We start from the raw sequence: 8,363 nt of genomic DNA on the forward strand, positions 1-8,363 counted from the left end.
TTATTATTAAAACATAAGTTTCAAATACATATCATCAAAAATAAACGAAATTTTGCATGAAATGGAAATAAATGGGAATAACAAACAATTGGGCAAAGGCTCAAATTTTATTTAATAGAATGGTAGTCCACAAAAGGCATGACTCCATAGATCGTTACAAAGCTTGGAAAATGGTATAAATTGGAAAAGACTACATTGAAATACGATGATCACTATTTTCCCTAACAACTTTGAATTCCATCCGTGCTCTCACTTTAGTCGAAATCGTATTTGATAAGGAATCCTTGGTCGCTTCCAAGTGATCGAATCTGGTTAAATGCAGTTACTTGCCATAATCCTTAACTTTTGCGTAGACCGCCCTTTTAGGTTTTCAATCTACCAGGATGACTATTTTCTATTTTATGTCTCTAATTTTTGCCTGGACCGCCCTTTCGGGTTTTCAGTCCACCGAGACGCTTATTTTTGCCTAAGTCGCCCTTTCAGGTTTTCAACTTAGCGAGCTGTTCTTTTATATTTTTTTTTTAGGCGAAGTATTTCTTGACTGCATCAGCATTCATAGGTCGTGGGAGCTCCTCACCATCCATGGTTGCTAGGATCATGGCGCCTCCAGAGAAAGCCTTCTTAACGACATATGGACCTTCATAATTTGGCGCCCACTTGCCCCTAGGGTCAGGTTGAAAGGACAAGACCTTCTTGAGTACAAGATCACCTTCTCTAAACTCTCGAGGTTTGACCTTCTTGTCAAATGCCTTTTTTAGTCTCCTCTGATATAGCTGGCCATGACATAGGGCTGTCAATCTCTTTTCCTCAATTAGATTCAGCTGATCAAACCTGTTTTGACACCATTCAGCCTCAGTCAACTTGGCTTCCATCAAGACTCTCATTGACGGGATCTCTACTTCTACTGGGAGTACTGCTTCCATCCCATAGACCAAAGAGAAAGGAGTTGCCCCTGTTGAAGTTCGGACAGACGTACGGTATCCATGTAAGGCAAAAGGAAGCATCTCATGCCAATCCCTATATGTAACCACCATTTTTTGCAAGATCTTCTTAATATTTTTGTTAGCAGCTTCGACAGCACCATTCATCTTAGGTCTGTATGGAGAAGAGTTGTGATGCTCGATCTTGAAGCTTTCACAGAGTTCCCTCATCATATTATTGTTCAAGTTAGAGCCATTATCGGTGATGATCTTATTCGGAACACCATATCTGCAGATGATTTGGTTTTTGATGAACTTGACAACTACTTGTTTGGTCACATTGGCGTATGAGGCCGCTTCAACCCACTTGGTGAAGTAATCAATGGCGACCAATATAAAACGATGACCGTTTGAAGCTTTGGGTTGAATCATGCCAATCATATCAATTCCCCACATAGAGAATGGCCATGGGGAAGAAATGATGTTGAGCAAAGTTGGGGGCACGTGTATCTTATCGGCATAAATTTGGCATTTGTGGCACTTCTTCACAAACTGAAAACAATCGGACTCCATTGTCAACCAATAATAGCCTGCCCGAAGCATCTTCTTAGCCATGGAATGACCATTGGCATGAGTACCAAAAGAACCTTCGTGAACTTCTTTCATTAACATGTTTGCCTCGTGTCTATCCACGCATCTAAGCAAGACCATGTCATAGTTCCTTTTGTATAAAACATCCCCATTGAGGAAAAAGTTGAATGCTAATCTCCTTAAAGTCTTCTTGTCTTTACTTGATGCCTCAGGTGGGTATTCATGATTTTTGAGGAAACACTTTATATCATGATACCATGGTTTGTTATCTATCTCAATTTCCGTTGTGAAGACATGGGCAGGCCTATCGAGGCGTCTAATTGTGATGCGAGGCACCTCATTATGGGCATTCACTTTGTACATGGAAGACAAGGTGGCCAGAGCATCTGCCATCTGGTTTTCGTCTCTAGGTATATGATGAAAAGTGACTTTGTCGAAGAACGGTAGCAAACGTCTAGCATAGTCTCTGTATGGGATCAACCCCGGATGACGAGTTTCCCATTCACCTTTGATCTGATTGATTACCAATGACGAATCTCCATACACGTCGAGAATTTTAATTCTCAAGTCAATAGCTTCCTCAAGACCCACGATACAAGCCTCATACTCTGCTATATTGTTCGTGCACTCAAAACAAATTCTAGCGGTAAATGGAACGTGAGAACCATGGGGAGTAATGATGACTGCCCCAACTCCATGGCCAAAAGAATTAGAAGCTCCATCAAATACCAAACCCCACCGGGATACAGGTTCAGGTCCCTCCTCAGGGCCTGGCTCTTCACAATTTTTCAGCCTCAGATACATGACATCTTCATCGGGGAAATCAAATTTAACTGTTTGATAATCTTCAATAGGCTGGTGAGCCAAGTGATCTGCTAAAATGCTTCCCTTGATAGCTTTCTGCGCATGGTACTCTATGTCATATTCAGACAGTAACATCTGCCAGCGAGCAATCCTTCCCGTCAAAGCGGGCTTTTCAAAGATATACTTGATCGGATCCATTTTGGATGTCAACCAAGTGGTATGATTCAGCATATATTGACGGAGACGTTTTGCTGCCCAAGCCAAAGCGCAACAGGTCTTCTCAAGTAACGTATAGCGGGATTCACAATCAGTAAACTTCTTGCTTAAATAATAGATGGCGTGTTCTTTCCTTCCAGTATCATCTCGTTGTCCAAGGACACAACCCATAGACTCTTCCAAAACAGTTAGGTACATGATTAGGGGTCTACCCTCCACTGGTGGGATCAAGATAGGAGGTTCAAGTAAATACTCTTTGATACTGTCAAAAGCTTTCTGGCAATCATCATTCCATACAATGCTCTGATCTTTCCGAAGCAACTTGAAGATTGGCCCACATGTGGCAGTCATGTGAGATATAAACCTGGAGATGTAGTTCAAACGCCCAAGGAAACCTCTGACTTGTTTCTCAGTCCTCGGTGCGGGCATGTCACGGATAGCTCTAACTTTGTCCGGGTCGACTTCAATGCCCTTCTGGCTGACAATGAAACCCAACAGCTTTCCAGATCTAACACCAAAAGTGCATTTGTTTGGGTTCAAGCGGAGCTTGTATTTTCTCAAACGCTCAAACAACTTCAATAAGTGTACCACGTGATCTTCTTCGGTGTTAGACTTGGCAATCATATCATCAACATAAACTTCAATCTCTTTATGCATCATATCGTGGAAGAGGGTTGTCATGGCTCTTTGGTAAGTAGCACCAGCGTTCTTCAAACCGAAAGGCATCACTCTATAGCAGAACGTACCCCAAGGTGTAATAAATGCGGTCTTTTCCATGTCTTCAGGTGCCATTTTGATCTGGTTGTAACCAGAGAAACCGTCCATAAAGGAGAAAACATTGTACTTAGCCGTACTATCTACCAGTATATCAATGTGGGGTAAAGGGAAATCATCTTTAGGGCTGGCTTTGTTCAAATCTCGATAATCGACACACATTCGAACCTTGCCACCCTTCTTGGGAACAGGTACTATGTTGGCTAACCATTGAGGGTATTCTGATGTAACAAGAAAACCTGCATCAATCTGCTTTTGAACTTCCTCTTTGATCAGCACTGCCATGTTCGGGTGAGTTCTTCTCAATTTCTGTTTAACTGGTGGACACTCTGGTTTCAACGGCAAGTGATGTTCCACAATATCTGTGTCTAACCCTGGCATATCTTGATAAGACCAGGCGAAAACATCAGCGTACTCTCTCAACAACTCTATCAATCCTTTCTTGACGTCTTCAGCGAGCAGTGCCCCAATCTTAACTTCTTTCTTGTCTTTTTCAGAACCCAAATTAATCACCTCTATTGGTTCTTCGTGAGGTTGAATGGTCCTCTGTTCTTGTTCAAGCAAACGGGAGATCTCGTCAGGAATTTCTTCAATACCTTCTTCTTCAGCTTCGAACACAGGGAAATCAAAGTTGGGAGAGGGCATAGGGTCATAATTTTCAATGGGTTTATCATGGATTAATCTGCACATATGATTTATGCTTGATTTTAGAAACTGATGAATGCGAGAATTTTATGCAGATATTGAAAGTGATTATTTTCTCTCTTTTTTCCTTTTTTTTTTCAGGTTTTTTAGGTTACCATTTTCCAGAAAAGCGAAAAGTAAAAAATAAAATATAGGAAACAAAATAACATTTTTATTGATGATATCAAAAATTTGAAACAAAGCCCGACACACATTCTCTTTTGCCTTGGGCAGAGCAAAAGGAGTTATTTTAATGAAGCCCTAACATAGCATATTCTTCCGCCTTGGGCAGAGCGGAAGGGTTTTCAAAATAAACAACAACAAAAGGCATTACTTAGAAATGTGAACCACTGACGGGACATCAACAACACTCCAATTCTGGCAAGCTACCCCACGCACCACGAAGCTTGACGAATCCTCTTCAGAATCATTTTCAATAACAGCATCTACTTCAGGAGGTGTAGGGTGATCAAAACCTCCACTGTGAAATATCTCTTGCATCGGGCGGGTAACAGTGTCTTGCTTACTATATCTTGCAGATGTAGGAGAAAAACCAAGACCTCCACGAAATTTGTTATCGGGCGGACTCAAAACTTGACCCCAACCCACAGCGGAACCATCTTGAACCACTTGGCGTGCATCTTTCAAAGAGGAAATAGATGTCCCATTCTTTTCAACATCCTTGCCAACCACAGAAAGTGCTTGGAATTGAGTTCCAACGGCTTCACCAGCGTCAATGTAGGAAAATGACGAAAGATGACTGACCACTAATGCCTGCTCTCCATCCACTGTAACCAACTTTCCATTGCTTACGAACTTCAATTTCTGATGGAGTGTGGAGGTAACTGCCCCTGCCTCGTGGATCCATGGGCGACCCAATAGGCAGCTATACGCAGCATGGATGTCCATTACCTGGAATTTGATTTGAAAGGTATGCGGGCCGATCTTCATTGGAAGGTCCACTTCTCCAATAACACTCTTTCTTGACCCATCAAAAGCCTTGACAATAACCCCGCTATATCTCATTGGAGCACCTTGATACGAAAGTCTAGATAAAGTGGATTTGGGCATAACGTTCAAAGATGAACCAGTGTCTACCAATACATTAGATAAAGCATCTGACTTGCAATTCATTGAAATGTGCAACGCTAGGTTATGATTTCTGCCTTCTCTAGGAAGATCTTCATCACTGAAACTCAGGTTGTTGTAAGTAGTTATATTTCCCACAATCTCACCAAATTGGTCAGTCGTCACATCATGGTCGACGAAGGCTTGATCCAGAATCTTCATCAAGGCTTCCCTATGCACTGGGGAGCACGCCAACAAGGAAAGCACAGAAATCTTAGAAGGAGTTTGCAATAGTTGATCGACAACTTTGTACTCGCTCTTCTTGATCAACTTCAAAATCTCATCATCACTTGTACCAGCGTTTGTCCCACTAGATTGCCCTTCCACAAAGCTTGGTTCATAATCCACCATTGGATTTCTTACTGGCACTTGCTCACTAACTGGGATTTCGACTCTTTTCTGAGACGACGGTGCGAACACGCGTCCACTTCTGGTCACTCTGCTCATACCAGCAATATTATCAACAGAAGGCACATCGGGTATTGGAACTTCCCTTCCTTCTTCAAGCATAGTGGCGTTGTATTTGTAAGGTATCGCTTTGTCTGAAGTGTAAGGAATCGGACCAGATGGATAAATTACCAAGGGAGAAACAGCGGAATTCTGGCTATCGTAGATCATCTCCATAGGCTTGGGTATATTGAAATGAGGGGCCACAACATTGACATCATTATCCTCGTTTCTATCGTAAGTAATGGTTATGAGCCTTTGATCCAACAGCCTTTGCAAGTCTCTCCTCACAACGAGACATCCACGTGAATTTCTGGAACAAATCGTACATGCGGCGTGGTCATGTTGAAAATAAGCAAGTCTGCATAAACCAGCATGCATCCTAACCAATGATCCTCTAATATAGCGAATGTCGAAAACTTGGTATCTCCCAGGACATCCGTGTACCATATTCACAGAAGCTGCCCCATGTTGAGGCAAAGGATTAGCTTGAACATTTGGATTGACATCTTTGAAGGTCAGCATACCGCTCTTGACTAACTTCTGGACTTCCAACTTCAATGGGTAACATCTTTCCGTACTGTGACCAGGTGCACCTTGGTGAAAAGCACAAAAGTCATCGGCCTTGTACCACCATGGGATGTTTTCTGGGACAGGCGGAGGAGCCCTAGTCTGCACGAGATTCTTTTTTATGAGGGCAGGAAGCAACTCAGTATAAGTCATGGGTATCGGATCAAATTCTGTCTTTCTCTGCGCTCTATTTTGCTGATTATTATGTGGTTGACGAGTCTGCTGCTGAGGTTGTTGTTGTGTATTTTGCTGAGGAAATTGAGGTTGGTAAGCTAAAGCCATTGGAGCTGAATTGGACACAGCTGCGACATGTTGTGACCGATAGCTGTTCCTTCTTCCAGGCATTCCGTATGAGACAGCACTAACTTCTTGTTCCTTCTTCTTGAAAACCCCCCCCCCCCAAACTTTTTGACACCACTAGAACTTCCTTCCTTGGCTAATCTTCCTTCGCGGACACCTTCCTCAAGTCGCATTCCCATATTCACCATCTCAGTAAAGTCTGTTGGGGCACTTGCAACCATCCTCTCGTAATAAAACGAGCTAAGAGTCTTCAAGAAAACTTTTGTCATTTCTTTTTCCTCCATGGGGGGAGAAATTTGGGCGGCAACTTCACGCCATCTTTGTGCATATTCTTTGAAAGATTCTCTCTCTTTCTGTGCCATGGCACGAAGTTGATCTCTATCAGGAGCCATGTCAATATTATACTTGTATTGTCGGACAAACGCTTCTACAAGGTCATCAAAAGAACTGATATGGGAACTATCCAATCCCATGTACCATTTTAAAGCGGCACCAGTTAAGCTATCTTGAAAGTAATGGATCAACAATTTGTCATCATCAGTGTGAGTAGCCATCTTTCTACAGTACATAGTCAAATGACTCTGAGGACACGAATTCCCTTTATATTTCTCGAAATCAGGCACCTTGAATTTGGCCGGAATTCGTACGTTCGGTACAAGACACATATCATAAGCATTCTTTCCAAATGAATTTTTTCCTTTGAGTGCCTTGATCTCCTTTCGCATCTCTTGGAACTGATCTTGGAAATCACCATGGACTCCATTTCCTTCACTTGGGTCGGCATGGTAAATAGCTTCCTCAGTTTGTGGCACAGTGTGTACTAGAGTTGGGGTCATAGTCATTACAGGGGTAAATTTAGCAACTCCAGGGATAGGCGGAGTAAAGACCATCGTGGGAATGGCTTGAGTGGCTCCAGGAACAAAATGAGCCCCATTCATCGTAGCGGTAGTTTGCATAGTTCCACTAGCGTGTTGATATCCTTCGGGTATGAAGTTGTGAGACATGCCCCATGGGAAGCCATTGGTCGTTTGATGGAATGAATGACCAGTGTTTTGAGCCATGGAGATGGTAGTAGTAAGAATTTCCGACATCGCAGCGGTTTGTTCCCCAGTCTGAGCTTGAGTACTCTGAGCAGCCATCAAAGTCTCTACCAAAGCAGTTAATCTTTCTACCCCTGCGCGGAGAGTAGTCACTTCATCGCGAAGTTCATGATTTTCTTGCTCAAGGTCTTCCATTCTGCGTCTGGCGTTGGCGCGAGTTAAGTACTGGTGTCGATGAAACAGCTTGGAGACTTGAATACTTCTTCTGGAGACGGTAAAAGGCGGAAATGAACTTTTATTTTCAAAAAAAAGAGAAATAAATGTATGAATGTGAATGCGTATGAATGGATGAGGATATAGAATGCGTTTGATTATTTTATTTTCAGGGAATCGTATAAATTTGGAGAGTCGTTTTGGAGCATTTGAAAGCAAGTAAAGAAGCTTGAGAGTAAAAGTGAAACTACAAGTTCTCATTCATTCATTCATTTTGAAATAGAATACAATAATGACACCTCTTTTCTTTTTTTGTGTGTCAGTACAATAATGATTACAATATAGAAAATAAATGAAAGCAAATCACACTCCTTCCAATGCTCTTTTCCTTTTAAGCTCCTTCACCTCTCTTCTGAATCTCTCTAACATGTCTTCACAGAATCTAACAAAGTCACGGACCGGATAAGGGATATCATCATCCTCCACAAACTTCATAGCATCGTGTAATTTCACTGGCATCTCTCTGATTAGCCCATTGCAGAATTCCACTAGGTTGGAGAACTTTCTGAAGTATTCCTCATATCCTATTTTCAGACGGTCAATATCAGCCTCTTTGGTGTGTATGATGTGTTCCAAACGTTGGAATTCTCCTTCCCATTCCAAACTTTGTTTCTTC

The 8,363-nt window shown here is 42.2% G+C and overlaps 1 pseudogene; it reads right to left on the reverse strand.

The window, feature by feature from the left end:
• Positions 1-4,319: 4,319 nt before the first annotated feature.
• Positions 4,320-7,669, reverse strand: LOC131651113 (uncharacterized; annotated as a pseudogene).
• Positions 7,670-8,363: the final 694 nt, after the last annotated feature.

Source organism: Vicia villosa, linkage group LG2 (assembly GCF_029867415.1).
Source record: "Vicia villosa cultivar HV-30 ecotype Madison, WI linkage group LG2, Vvil1.0, whole genome shotgun sequence".
Classification (NCBI taxonomy): Eukaryota; Viridiplantae; Streptophyta; class Magnoliopsida; order Fabales; family Fabaceae; genus Vicia; species Vicia villosa.